We start from the raw sequence: 15,875 nt of genomic DNA on the forward strand, positions 1-15,875 counted from the left end.
CACTGCCTGGCGCTCGACATTAAGGGGATAAAACAAGGACAGGTCGGCGCGGAGACAGTATACTGTGTCCGAGTGGAGTATTCATGTGAAACTGTTGCATGATATCTCTGTTGGCTAGCACTATAAATCTGCATCAGTCCAGACTAGTACAAGCAACCACAGACTCTCTCTCTCTCTCTCTCTCTCTCTCTCTCTCTCTCTCTCTCTCTCTCTCTCTCTCTCTCACACACACACACACACACACACACACACAAATACACACACGCACGCACGCACGCACGCACGCACGCACGCACGCACGCACACACACATCGCTATATAAATGCAATAATCTTCACCTCATCTGGCCCGGAACGAAACCTGTTGAACATTAGTAGTGCAATCATGTAAGGTTCACAACTGGAGGGTTTTGAGGCCGATCCCATGACCGCGAAACTGACGTTAAAAAGCAAATAAATTCGTTAAGGGATTTTGGGCGATGTAATTGGTGTATTGGCTGCTGATATGACCAATTCATTTTTCAACAAACTTCACAAAGAGACGTTTACGAAGTATTAACTTTACCTTTGGATGTTTTCACGATTTTTGGTCGGAATATGTCTCTGCTGTCTCGTTTCCCTGGTTACCACGATCTTGAGGAACAGCAATATTGGAAAATATATGAACATTCCCTTTTTACACAATGTTTCATTAAAACACATATTTGCATTAACCAAATGATGCCAGAGGGACATATTTGTCCCTCCTCTTCAACCCTCACGTGGAAGTCGAATAAAATCCAAAATACATCACGCACACTGCAAATTTTCAGTTCTGTGGGATATTCCCTGTTCTGTGAAACCATCCACTGTCACTTAAGCCACAACAAAATTACTGAAAATGACTTCTGAAAATCTCTCCATTTTTTACACATGGAAGCGCAAAATTCGGATTTTACACTGTAACATTTTCCCCTATATTGAGAGATCCATTCATCAAGTCGTTGCATACAAAGACTCAGTATTTTTAGAATATACATGAGAGAGTATCGTAGCAAGAATTAGGAAATTATAATTAGATACATTACAATGAGTTGGTAAATTCAACAGAAATTGTCAAAGTTTCGTCCTGCGTGACGCCATGACTGACGTAATATCCTCCAAAACGACAAAGGTATTAATCAGCATTTCGATTCTCTTGGTACAATAAAATAACATTAAAAAAATAACAGTACGTAGATTGTTAAAGTTTCGTCCTGCGTGACGCCATGACTGACGTAATATCCTCCAAAACGACAAAGGTATTAATCAGCATTTCGATTCTCTTGGTACAATAAAATAACATTAAAAAAATAACAGTACGTAGATTGTCAGAATGTTTCTGATTACTTACATGTCACATTTATGTATATACGATCCCTGAATCAACGAAAGTCCCCACGTAAATCCCACATACTGATGTCAGTGAACTCGCCATTTTGTAAAAGTATAGGTCAACATATGTTGTACATAATTGGTAATTTCTTCGAGAAGGAGATCGGGTGAAAACAGTCAGTCATTTCTGATGTAAGATTAATCAAACTAACTCGCGCTTATTAAGATTTGTGTTTTTTTATGGAATTGGAACTACTTTGTTTTGCGTAAGCGGAAGAATATACCCGCAATTGGGTCACTGCATGCCAATGTACCCCGTAACGTAGATCGCCTGAAATGTGCGGCACAGTACAATTTGCATCTCTTAAACTTCAAAATACTAATGACACAACTTGACGTTCATACGTTTTTCACGAAACCATATTTTTGAAATGACTTAAACACTGACGGACTACTTCCACATTCCAAGGGAAAACCCTGTGAATACATACATACATCATCTTGATATTCACCTTTAAATGATCGTCCTCTTAAAGGTACAACTTCTTTAACTTCTTTAACAAATGATAACACTTTCTGAGTAAAGTACAGATTCTAGTATTATTTGGGGTTGTGTCCCGTCCGGGATTCGAACCCACACTGCTAGAATGAGGCACCTAATCGCCGGTACACAAAGTCAGTGATCTAACCCACTCAGCCACCGAGGCTTCCACAAAAATGAAAGTCCGACAACTAGTCTGGTACTGGCACTGCTCCCATGGCCGAAAGCTATGAACACCCAATGCCATTTAGAAAGAGGTTACATTTGACCACTTAGGTGGCTCACTCTGGCAGTGTGGGTTCGAATCCCGGACGGGACTCAACCCCAAAATGTACGGGAATCTGTACATTACTCAGAAAGTGTTATCCTAAATATAACATTTGTTACATTTGACCACATTCTAAATGGCATTGTGTGTACAACTTGTTCTTGTTATTTACATACTCTAGAATTTATGATTTAAACTAATAATTATTGCCTCATAGACTTGTGCAAGTGTAGTGTGTGTTTTAAGTAAGTAGCTTTACATTTCACTTTTTCCATAGGTTGTAGTAGGGGCGGTCGGGTAGCCTAGTGGTTAAAGCGTTCGCTCGTCACGCCGAAGACCCGGGTTCGATTCCCGACATGGGTACAATGTGTGAAGCCCATTTCTGGTGTCCCCCGCCGTGATATTGCTGGAATATTGCTAAAAACGTCGTAATCATACGCACTCACTCTAGGTTGTAGTTGTTACCAAAGAGAATATCATTCTGCTTATCATAGCATTTGTTTGAATTGTGATCATTCCAAAAAGTCTTACGTTAACCAAACGACACAGTAATGCTAACACAATTCAACATGTCATAAAACATTTTCGAAAGCTTTACGGGGACCTATAAATTCTAACAACCTTTCAGCAGCTTACCTTGCATTTGAAGTCATCACGTTTAGTTAAATGCTTGGTTGGTATCATTTATATGATCCACCTACAACGCTCATGAACTCTACCAGTCATAGTTTATCATCACACTTATAATAAATATTGACATACCAACATTGGCACTTCTTCATTAATGTATATGTGTATGTACTTCATTCTCACCATGTAAACAATAACTGCGTATGCACTATTGATACACTGTTCGCGCGTGCCGGCGTGGTGTTTTTGTAAAAAAACTCCATGTGTACATATCCAGGACCTGTACAGAATGACCAAGAGCGCGGGGATATCCATAACGTTAATCACATAAGCGCTCATGTGTTATTAGTGTTATAAAATAACAAAACTTACATTAATGCTTACATTCAATACATACAAAATAATATACAGTTCGTTAGGGATTTATAAATGGACAAATACTAGTATAGAGGGTATAATCGAGCGTGTTGTGAGATGATTCAAAAGTTCTGTATTAGGAATTAAATAATGTATTCAGCGCATTGGTCTTGGTGTGCAATTAACATTAATATTGGTAAACGGCTTGCTAGCGGCTTTGTTGTGTCTGATGTGAACTAATAAATGTCCTTTGTAACTTACCCTGCACTGGGGCAACACACAAAACATTCTATAGAAAGTGTGTTAATTAACCAAGTCTTTGGAGATTGAAATAAGTAATGCGAAAATAGTTCGGAAGTGAAAGACACATATTGGTTACTCTTTTTCTAAGTAAAGTTTACAGCTTTGTACCTTATTAGCATATCGCCACCCCATCCACTGTCAAACGTCTTACAACAATTGCCAAAGTGGTGTTGGTTGAAGTGGTGGTATTGGTGGTGGTATTGGTGGTGGTGGTGGTGGTAATCGTGGTGGTTGTGGTTGTGGTGGTGGTGTTGGGGTGGGAGGGGGGGTTGCGGTGATGGTGGTGGTGGTGGTTGTGGTATTGGAGGTGGGACTGGCGTTATGGTATTACTGGTGGTATCGTTTGATGGTATTGATGGTAGGAGTTGTATTGATGGCATGGGTGATATTGGTTGTGATGGCATTATTGGTCGGCGGTATTGATGGGGGTGGTATTGATGGCTTGGTGGTATTGATTGTTTGGTGGTATTGATGGAGGAGATGGTATTGATGGTGTGGTGGTATTGATGATGGAGATGATATTGATAGATGGGATGATATTGATGGTGGGGGTGGTATTGATGGAGGAGATGGTATTGATGGTGTGGTGGTAGTGATGGTGGGGGTGGTATTGATGGAGGAGATGGTATTGATGGTGGAGTGGTATTGATGGAGGAGATGGTATTGATGGTGTGGTGGTATTGATGGAGGAGATGGTATTGATGGTGTGGTGGTATTGATGGTAGGGTGGAACTGATGCTGGGGTGGTATTGATGGTGGGGTGATATTGATGGTGGGGGTGGTATTGATGGAGGAGATTGTATTGATGGTGTGGTGGTATTGATGGAGGGGATGATATTGATGGTGTGGTGGTATTGATGGTGGGGGTGGTATTGATGGTAAAAAATGGTATTGATGGTGTGGTGGTATTGATAGATGGGATGATATTGATGGTGTGGTGGTATTGATGATGGAGATGGTATTAATGGATGGGATGATATTGATGGTGGGGGTGGTATTGATGGAGGAGATGGTCTTGATGGTGTGGTGGTATTGATTGTGGGGATGGTATTGATGGTGGGGGTGGTATTGATGGTGGGGGTGGTATTGATGGAGGATATGGTATTGATGGTGTTGTTTTATTGATGGAGGAAATGGTATTGATGGTGTGGGTGGTATTGATGGAGGAGATGGTATTGATGGATGGGGTGATATTGATGGTGGGGGAGGTATTGATGGGGGAGATGGTCTTGATGGTGTGGTGGTATTGATGGTGGGGGTGGTATTGATGGTGGGGATGATATTGATGTTTGGGGTGGTATTGATGGGGGAGATGGTATTAATGGTGCGGTGGTATTGATGGAGGAGATGGTATTGTTGGTGGGGGTGGTATTGATTGAGGAGATGATATTGATGGTGTGGTGGTATTGATGGAGGAGATAGTATTGATAGTGGGGTGGTATAGATGGAGGAGATGGTATTGATGGTTTGGTTGTATTGATTGTGTGGTGGTATTGATGGTGGGGGTGGTATTGGTGGTGTGGTGGTATTGATCGAGGAGATGGTATTGATGGTGTGGTGGTATTGATGGTGTGGTGGTATTGATGGTGTGGTTGTATTGATGGTGGGGGTGGTATTGATGGTGGAGTGGTATTGATGGTGGGGGTGGTATTGATGGAGGAGATAGTTTTGATGGTGGGGTGGTATTGATGGTGTGGTGATATCGATAGAGAAGATGGTATTGATGATGTGGTGGTATTGATGGTGGAGATGGTGTTGATGGTGTGGTGGTATTGATGGAGGAGATGGTATTGATGGTGGGGTGGTATGGATGGAGGAGATGGTATTGATGGTGGAGATGGTATTGATGGTGTGGTGGTATTGATGGAGGAGATGGTATTGATGGTGGGGTGGTATTGATGGAGGGGATGGTATTGATGGTGTGGTGGTATTGATGATGATGGTGGTATTGATGGTGGGGTGGTATTGATGGAGGAGAAATTATTGATGTTGGGGTGGTATTGATGGAGGAGATGGTATTGATGGTGTGGTGGTATTGATGGTGGGGGTGGTATTAAAGGTGGGGTGGTATTGATGGTGGGGTGGTATTGATGGAAGAGATGATATTGATCGAGGAGATAGTATTGATGGTGGGCTGGTATTGATGATGGAGATGGTATTGATGGTGTTGTGGTATTGATGATGATGGTGGTATTGATGGTGGGGTGGTATTGATGGAGGAGATGGTATTGATGGTGGGGTGGTTTTGATGGAGGAGATAGTATTGATGGTGGGGTGCTATTGATGGAGGAAATGGTATTGATGGTGTGGTGGTATTGATGGTGGGGGTGGTATTGATGGTGGGGTGGTATTGATGGTGGGTGTTATTGATGGAAGAGATGGTATTGATGGAGGAGATGGTATTGATTGTGTGGTTTTATTGATGGTGGGGGTGGTATTGATGGTGTGGTTGTATTGATGGTGTGGTGGTATTGATGGTGGGGTGGTATTCATTGAGGAGATGGTATTGATTGTGTGGTGGTATTGATGGTGGGGGATGTATTGATGGAGGAGATGGTATTGATGGTGGGGTTGTATTGATGGTGGAGATGCTATTGATGGTGGGGTGGTATTTATGGTTGGTGTGGTATTGGTGGTGGGTTGCTATTGATTGTGTGGTGGTATTGATGGTGGGGGTTGTATTGTTGGTGGGGTGGTATTGAATTGAGGAGATGGTACTGATGGAGGAGATGGTGTTGATGGTGGGAGTGGCATTGATGGTAAGGGTGGTGGTATTGATGGTGGGGATTTGGTTGGTAGGGATGGTGGGGACGTTTCGGAGTACATGCTTACTCCTTCATCACCTGCCCTGCATAAATGCCTTATCCATTATGTCACATAGATGGTATCAATGATGAAATCCGGCAACATTCACATACCTTTTTTCTCAGTGAAAGCATGTGCTTTCATTTTTGACAAATTCTTCAGCACATTTGAAAATAGATATATAACTATGTATATGGTCTCAACGTTTAGTGACTAATGGTCCGTTGATCAAGGAATGAAGTTAGGTTTTTCTTGTGGGATGGTGACGTATAAAGTTGAAAATCATTTGATGTGATATAAGTGAACTTGGTCGTTTTCTGAGACAACTTTATCGACACTCTTATGAGAACCTTCGATCATCTGTAATATGCATGCCAGTAAATAAGGACGACAGTCAGACAGTGGTTGTGTAATAAACTATTGTCTATTCACTCAGTTAGGCACGAACGTTTACCATCTTTTTGCACAAGCTAGTCCTTAAGTACTGGGTAAAGTAAGATATTTTACTGTGTTGACTTGAACCATATATTTATACTTTGTTCCTTACATGCAAGTTAATGAGGATATATAAAACGTATTATACCTTTGTGTATATTTTTAAAAGAGTCTGTTGTGAATAGATTATGTCAGTCCTGTTTCACTTTATTATGTGTGTAAAAGTGTGGATGCCCACTCTGGTAATTTATTTACTTAGAATGTGTCACTGTATTTTATACGAATACTTAGGAAATAAATATGTTCTGTATCTCAACACAAACAATGTGATACAATTACATTGTGGGACAATAAATTACACTGCCATATAATACTGTATACAAGTTCTTTATACTTGAGAGAGTGGAGGAAAACCATTTATTAGTTTATATAGGGTGTATTACTGAACTGCCCAAGCTCTGGGGTATGGTAATAAAACAACGAAGGTAGGGGTGCAATGTTGCCTTCAGACCATCTGAAACGAATGTTCAACTCATTAAGAAAATAAGAAACCATTAAAGTTCCAGACACAACACTGCCGGCACAACACATTCACGTTGTCTTACATACGCCTGGCTATGGAATACTGTAAGGGACATTCTCGCGATCTCGCATTCTCGCGATCTCGACCTTTGGAAACGAGGTAAATATGCCCAAAACACGAGAATGCGAGACCGCTAGAATGTCCCTTACAGTACTCCATACCTGGCAGACATTTGAAAGCAGAACCTATTGAGCTTAACTGGGTTCGTGGCAAGACATAACAAAACATTCTAACTCACACATGTCAAAGGATTGAGTGAGTGAGTGAGTTGGGTTTAACGCCGCTTTTAACAATATTCCAGTTATATCACGGCGTGTCAGCTTAATGTGGGAGGAAAGCACAAAGTGATGCAGGTCTCAGACGTTTACCACTTCGGTGAAGCCCACGAGCACGGGTTTGGTGCTGACAAACCTAAAAACATAATTGGGGCGAACCGGGATTCGAACCCTCAATCATATGTTTCTGGCGTGCCCAAGGGACGCAACTCTGCACAGTGAATCGCGGCGCCTGAGACGACAGGGCCACTCGTGCCCCCGTCAAAGGTTTGAACAACGAAGCCTTTGTTAGAATCACATCAGAGGTATGGCACAAGGCTGAAGATCACATTCTTGCAAGATAACGTCAGTATCGCCAACATGACGTCATAGATACCATCAGCACATCACCCGGAGGCAAGGGAGTTAACTGACTGTAACGGTCCAGTTTCCACCCTTGCCGAACTTGGCAGCAATGATTGAGTTTTATTTTGGCTGGACTAACCTGTCAATGCATAGTCCAATCAAAATCAGCTTTTCGAAATCGGCATCCGGTTCGCAAACAACATGGATTTCAAGATACAGATTACGGGAGACTGCAGAATTTGCAAAGCATCTGTACCATCAACTAGGCGTCGACAGATATTTTCCAAAACCTTTCATGTTTTTAATCAAGGTGCTCACATTATTTGATGCACTTCGCGAAGTAACACCTGTTTTATTACAATATATACCTTACTCATCGATCAGATCGTCTTACCTGGGCGCCGCCATTTTGTTTGAAGTAAATGCAAGTGAAATGACAGGTGGAATCTGATTGGTCAATAGGAGGGACATTGACATAGAAGGGACGTAACTCGTAGCAGCCTAGTTCGACAAGGGTGGAAACTGAACTTAACTCCCTTCCCTCATTTCCATTGTCCATTAGACCGCCTCCGTGGTCCAGTGATAGAGCGTCCGCCCGGAGAGCGGGAGGTCCGGGGTTCGATCCCCTATCGCGTCATACCAAAAGACGTTAAAAGATGGTACTTGTCGTCACCCTGTCTGGCGCTCGGCATTAAGGGGCTAAAACAAGGACTTGTCGGCTCGGAGTCAGTATACTGTGTCTGAGTGGGGAATTCATGTTAAACTGCGGTATGGTATCTCAGTGAGCTAGCTCTATAAATCGGCATCAGCCCGGACTAGTACAAGCAGCCACACACACTAACGTGCATGCACGTTGCTATATAAGTGCAATAACCTTGGACGCGACGTTAAACCCCATTTCACTTCATCTCACCATTGTCCATTATATATCTTACTCCTTTTCATCTCAATACTGGCTTCCAGTACACCTGTCCATACCCATCACTGTATTGTTTTCCTACCATGTCTTGTTATCCTATTTATCATCAGGTTTCAAACTTCAACTTTATCTGTTGTGTAAACATCTGTCATCATTCAAAATTGTATAATTGAGTGAGTGAGTCAGTTGGGTTTGGCGCCGCTTTTAACAGTATTCCAGTTATATCAAGGCGTGTCAGCTTAATGTAGGAGGAAAGCCCGAAGTGATGCAGGTCTCAGACGTTTACCACTTCGGTGAAACCCACGAGCACGGGTATGGTGCTGACCAACTCACACTTCTACTTCACATTTCTGTACAGCAATATCTGCACCGAAGATGTATATCCAGAGAACTGTCTCCCTTGCTTATCATACAAACTTCTAATTGTCACTTAAGGAAGTTATTCCATTTCATTTCCAATTAAATACAATGCAGTTCATATCTTACTTACTTCCCCGTCATTGACATTTCAATAAATTACAGGAGACGAAGCCTGGTAGTCGAAGCGCCCGATAATCGTGATAGGATTCGAACCACGGACCTTCTGGTCAGAGGTCGGACGCCTTGTCCACATGCCCAAAGAGGTTACAAGGTCATGCTACCTTGTTATAAAGCTGACAAGGTAAGGATGCCAGCTGTGGGACGACTCCACGCCCTGCTACACACAGAAATCTAGGATTCACTGGCGTAGCAGATGTAAAAACAGACTCTAGAGTAATTTGTTTAAATGAAGTATTGTATCATTATTCTCCGAGTTGGGAGATTACAATAACATGCCGAGGAGATGATATAGTTATGTACATAATGGGATGTGACTGAAATTATTGGCACAGATAATAAATAAATGGTTTTACTGAATGTTCATATGAGTTAGTTGTGTCAATGTTATTGTATCCGAGCAGCGAGATTCCCAAGCACATAAGGTGTGCGTAACTAGCACACACAGAGATGAATTGTTCAGACTCTAAGGCGCCGCGATTCGCTGTGCAGAGTTGCGTCCCTTGGTCATGCCAGAAACCTATGATTGTGGGTTCGAATCCCGGTTCACCCCGATTATGTTTCTAGGTTTGTCAGCACCATACCCGTGCTCGTGGGTTTCACCGAAGTGGTAAACGTCTGAGACCTGCATCACTTCGGGCTTTCCTCCCACATTAAGCTGACACGCCGCGATATAACTGGAATACTGTTAAAAGAGGCGTTAAACCCAACTCCTTCACTCGTAGTCAGGCCTTCAGATTAGAAGACATAGCACAAGCTCAATATCAGATAGGCTGTGGACATATACACTAAAGTCTATTGGTCGAATGTTGACACCAAAGTTGATCCCGTGTATTATAAAGGTCATCACAGTGAACAACTGCAGGGACATATGGGTCTATGTAGGTTCTACGACAATTATTACAAAGGAATATCACGTCGTTAAGATCTCTTACAGAGGCATAGATATGGATTATGCAGAAGGGATGTGCCTGAGCTAAAGTCCATGCTGGTTGAACCACAATTTTTTGTGTGCATCGATGAGAACCAAAAGAGTTCTTCGTCCTTTGCAATTCGTTCATTCCACGCTGTCTCATGGAACTTTCTAACAGCAGCTTTCTGTGTCCACCTATTTTGACTGGGAATGGTGCCTGTAGTCAGGCACCCATCTACAACATTACACAGATTGTACTTCTGCATGAGTCTCATCGAGGCAGGTATCGACCACGTAGTCTATCGAATAGGCCATGCACACAACATAGTGATCTGGTCATGAATACTTGATGAAGAATTATAACTGGTCCATATTGATGATGTTTCCTACAAAGAAAAGTTTGCATTTATCAATCTCGGCCTCAAAGGGTTGCGGTCCAAACAGGCGAAGGACTCCACCTGTCTGTCTCTTCTTCCACCCTCAGATGACTTTGATCACTTGTCGATAGGATCTCTCAAGTAGATTTCAGTAGAACTGGTAGAACTGACATCCAAAGAGACACTATTGTAGAGCATCAGCCTTGATAAGTCTCAAACATGTTTTAGGACTGACAAATTGTGGAGCTAGTCCTTTCCGTAAGATGGAATACACATCAGACCTTAGCTTACTGATTGCCCCCAGAGTCCTCTCCATAGTGAAGGCGGTCGGATAGCCTAGTAGTTAAAGCGTTCGCTCGTCACGCCGAAGACCCGGGTTCGATTCCCGACATGGGTACAATGTGTGAAGCCCATTTCTGGTGTCCCCCGCCGTGATATTGCTGGAATATTGCTCAAAGCGGCGTACAAAAATACTCACTCACTCTCCATAGTGAGCCAGACTGGTTGAGCAGAACACATGTTTAAAACGTGTGGCCCACTTTTCTGTGACATTGTCAGGGCTACTATAGTACTGTAGCCACTGTATGTAGTTCCACCTACTTCTAATAGTTTCAGAGCACTTAGTAATCGTCTTGTTTACCAAAGACCAGAAGGCATTTTGATCCATTTCCGTAGTAGCAGCCTGCAAACCACTGAGCCACTAAGTTATTTGGAGCTTGCCTCATTTCCCTCCTGAACAAATCTTTACTGGACTTATATTCTCTGAATGATTGGTGATCTATGCCTCTAGGCTGTCCCTCACATTTCCAGCTAGTTCTTGAGTAAAGCATGATCCTATGGGAGGCCTTGACACATACAGCCCATTACGGTTTCAGGTGTTGCTGAAATCGCTTCAGTGGAGATGTCTTCAGAGCGGCATCCCTTACACGGCATAACAGAAACATGTAGTACTTGTTTAGAGAACACTCACCAACATGACTATCTGGGGGGTGGGAGTTGGGGGTGATCGGGGACAACATAGGGGACACAGCAAATGTATAATCAGTGATAACACCCTTGTCTTTAGCTATAATGGTCTTTAACTCCCAATTGAAGTTATACTAGGTAGGTATACTGGCCTTGTCAAGACATTGGTCTGGATAGTCCCTGTCAGTTTCAGACTCCTACAGGGGCGGTCGGGTAGCCTAGTGGTTAAAGCTTTCGCTCGTCACGCCGAAGACCCAGGTTCGATTCCCGACATAGGTACATTTTATGAAGCCCATTTTTGGTGTCCCCCGCCGTGATATTGCTGTAATATTGCTAAAAGCGGCGTAAAACCGTACTCACTCACTCACTCAGACTCGCACATAACAGGGTGATGGTCATATATATTATATCAATGATCGTCCAGAGAGTAGTTCCAGAAAGGTTCAATCTCTCATTATTTGATACGTTATGCATGGTCTATTAGGTCCGTTCGACCATACTCTACCTCTGTGGTCACAGGGAACAGTTGTGTCACGTGATGCTTGCGTTCTCTGTAATCTTAGAAACCATTGTGATATTAGTACCTATATGTTGTATTAATTTTTTGGCGGACAGGTCATCAGTGTGATATAATACCAAGATGGGATATTTGACGTGCAGGACAGCAGAGTTATATCGATCGCTACAATATGTTGTATTTGACGGACAGGACAGCAGAGTGATATTGTTTACCTATATGGTATATTTGTTCGGCTGGATATGTTATATTTGACGGGCAGTAAGCGAGGGAAAGAGAAAAAAGAAAGAGAGAGATATTGAGAGTAGAGAGAGACAAAGGAAAGGAGTGAGAAAGAAAGTGGGAGAGAGAGAGAGAGAGAGAGAGAGACAGAGAGAAATAGAGAGACAGAGAGAGATTGAGAGAAAAGAAAGAGAGAGGGGAAAGAGGAATAAAGAGAGAGCAAGATTGAGAGAAAAAAAAGAGAGATGCACCTGGTATATACGCTGTCTCAATGTGCTGGTGACAGATATTGCGCTGATTAATCTCATTGACATGATATACTGTGTATGTTTGCAGGACACGTATTCCTGACAAGTAATACGGGGAGATAAAAAGCGGGAGAAAGAAAGAGAGAGAAAGCGATACAGATACATTGACAGAGAGAGAGAGAGAGAGAGAGAGAGAGAGAGAGACAGAGAGAGAGAGAGAGAGAGACACACACACACACACACACACACACACACAGACAGACAGAGAGGCACCTAGTATATACTCTGTCTCAACGTGCTGACAAACTTTCAACTGTGGGCCATAACAAATTGAACTGGTCAATGTAGTACATTCATGACAATGTCTCTTCTCACACCTCTCGACTTGCAATGGCTGCTGTGCGACAATATGAGTTCAAAGAGCTTCCTCACCCTCCATACTCGCCAGACATGGCACCAAGTGATTTCCACCTGTACACGAAACTGAAAGAACACCTTCGTGGACAGCGCTCTGACGACAACAATGACCTTATACCTGCCGTGAATGGCTTTTCCCCGTAGGCTTCAGAAAACCTCCTGACTGGAATTGTAAAGCTTCACTTTCGCTATGGGGGGGACACGGGTGGCCCAGTCGTCTAAGGCGCCGCGATTCGCTGTGCAGAGTTGCGTCCCTTGGGCACGCCAGAAACCTATGATTGTGGGTTCGAATCCCGGTTCGCCCCAATTATGTTTCTAGGTTTGTCAGCACCATACCCGTGCTCGTGGGTTTCAACGAAGTGGTAAACGTCTGAGACCTGCTTTCCTCCCACATTAAGCTGACACGCCGTGATATAACTGGAATACTATTAAAAGCGGCGTTAAACCTAACTCACTCACTCACTCACTCACTTTCACAATGAGAAGCGTATTGAAAGGCAGGGAGATTTTGTTGAAAAATACAATTAAAAGCACTTTCACAATTGTTGGTTTTCTCAGTTATGCTTAGAACATTTTGTCCAGCTTCCGTATTGCGCCGATTAATCTTTTTGACATGATATAATGTGTATGTTTGCATGACACGTATTTCTGACAAGTAATAAGAGAGAAAGCGGGAAAAAGAAAGAGAGAGAAAGAGAGACAGAGACAGACACAGAGCGAGCGTGAGATTGAGAGAAAAGAAAGAGAGAGTGTAAGAGAGGGAAAGAGAGAGAAAAAAGAGAGAGACACGGAAAGGGAAAGGGAGAGAAAGAAAGTGAGGGAAAGAGAGAGGCCTAGTGTTGTGTCTCATTGTGCTAGTGACAGATATTGCGCCGATGAAAGCAAGCGAGAGGGAAAGAGAAAGAAAGTGTGAGAACGGGAGAGAGAGAGATCGACAAACAGAGAGACAGACACAGCGAGAGATTGAGAGAAAAGAAAGGGAGAAAGAGATATGGAGAGAGAGAAGGGGAGAAAGAAAGGGGAGAGAGGGAGAGAGAAAGAGAGACAGAGAAAAATTGAGAGAGAAGAAAGAGAGAGGGGAGAGAGAGAGAGAGAGAGAGAGAGAGAGAGAGAGAGAGAGAGAGAGAGAGAGAGAGACCTTATATACGCTGTCTCAACGTGATGGTGACAGATATTGCGCCGATTAATCTTATTGACATGATATACTGTGTATGTTTACAGGACACGTATTCCTGACAAGTAAAGTCTAATACCTGGTATCCCCGATATTAAATAATGAACGCTGAAAGCACGTAGGTCCAGACAAGGATTATCATTGTTTCGAGGGGGGCTGTTGTCTGTGTGTTTAGTGAGATAAGGCATGACTTAATCACGTCAGCCGGTCACGTCGGGGCCATACAGCAGTTTGTTTGTACATCGACACATGTATAAATTTGTAAGAGTTTTATTAGTGTTTGATCAACAGCGATTGAAGACTTACAAGTTTCAACACAGGGTCAGAGATCAAGCCAAGTGGAGTGAAGGCGGTAATGCAGGGTAGTCTTGTCTAGTCCTGCTTCAGAATAGGCGCTAAACTGGTTCATCATGAGTCAACGTTTCGTGAAATAGTTTGTACACGTACCGCGCGACTTTGGGTAGAGTATATCCCTCCTCGCTTGACAGTTTGTTATATTGATATGAATATTACCCGAGGGATATTTCACTCGCAGCGTTGTCTGTTAATGTATCGAATATATAATGCTCCAACATATAGCTGTATTAAACCCTGCCTATCCTGTACCATTATCAACAGTTTGTGGCTATATAGGCTTGTGTTCACAATACAGTGGCACATTCACATAACTTGCAATGACTATACTGGTCCCTTGTCCTGTCACTATCCACTTCACCATGTAGCATTGGTAGCCCACACGTCGCCGTGCTGGCGGAATGTGGGACCCTGACGGGCACAGTGCTATTTGCGGGGCTGCACGACTCAAGCAGGTTGCTGTCTGTTTTAAGACAACGTTTTCAAGTAACCACTTTGCACCAGAACAGAAGAAAGGAATACCAGTGTTCACAGACTGCATTAGTACACAGGGTTCTCAGTGGCATGTTTACTTTTCTAAGTGCTAAAGCTCTCGGCTAACATATTCAACGAAATTGCCTACAGTTTGATAAAGAGTTATAGTCAAATAGACCATGTGGACGTTTAAATCACATCCGTGAACAGAAAAGAGATCTTTTAAAACTCTTAATGGGCTTGTCTGATTCCAACAGTACTCCATCAATATATACATTGGAATGAATATTCTGAATTTTTGAATTGACCACGTCCAAATATCTGAAAACTTGTTGTTTGGCCTGCAGTCTTTCAAAGAAAACCACAGAGTTGTGTGACATTATACTGAATGTATTTTTGTGACATTAAACTGAATGAATTTGTGTGACATTATACTTAATGTATTTGTGTGACATTAAACTGACCGATTTGTGTGACATTAAACTGAATGTATCTGTGAGACATTGTACTGAATGTATTTGTGTGACATTAAACTGAATGTTTTGGTGTGACATTAAACTATATGTATTTTTGTGACATTAAACTAAATGTATTTGTATGACATAAAACTGAATGTATTTGTGTGACATTAAACTGAATTATTTGTGTAACATTAAGCTAAATGTATTTGTTTGACATTGAACTAAATGTATTTGTATGACATTAAACTGAATGTATTTGTGTGACATTAAACTGAATCATTTTTGTGACATTAAACTGAATGTATTTGTGTGACATAATACTGAATCATTTGTGTGACATTAAACTGAATGTATTTGTGTGACATTAAACTGAATGTATTTGTGTGACATTAAACTGAAGGT

The sequence above is a fragment of the Haliotis rufescens genome, unplaced genomic scaffold (assembly GCF_023055435.1).
Source record: "Haliotis rufescens isolate VD_foot unplaced genomic scaffold, xgHalRufe1.0.p SCAF_2, whole genome shotgun sequence".
In the NCBI taxonomy this organism is placed as follows: Eukaryota; Metazoa; Mollusca; class Gastropoda; order Lepetellida; family Haliotidae; genus Haliotis; species Haliotis rufescens.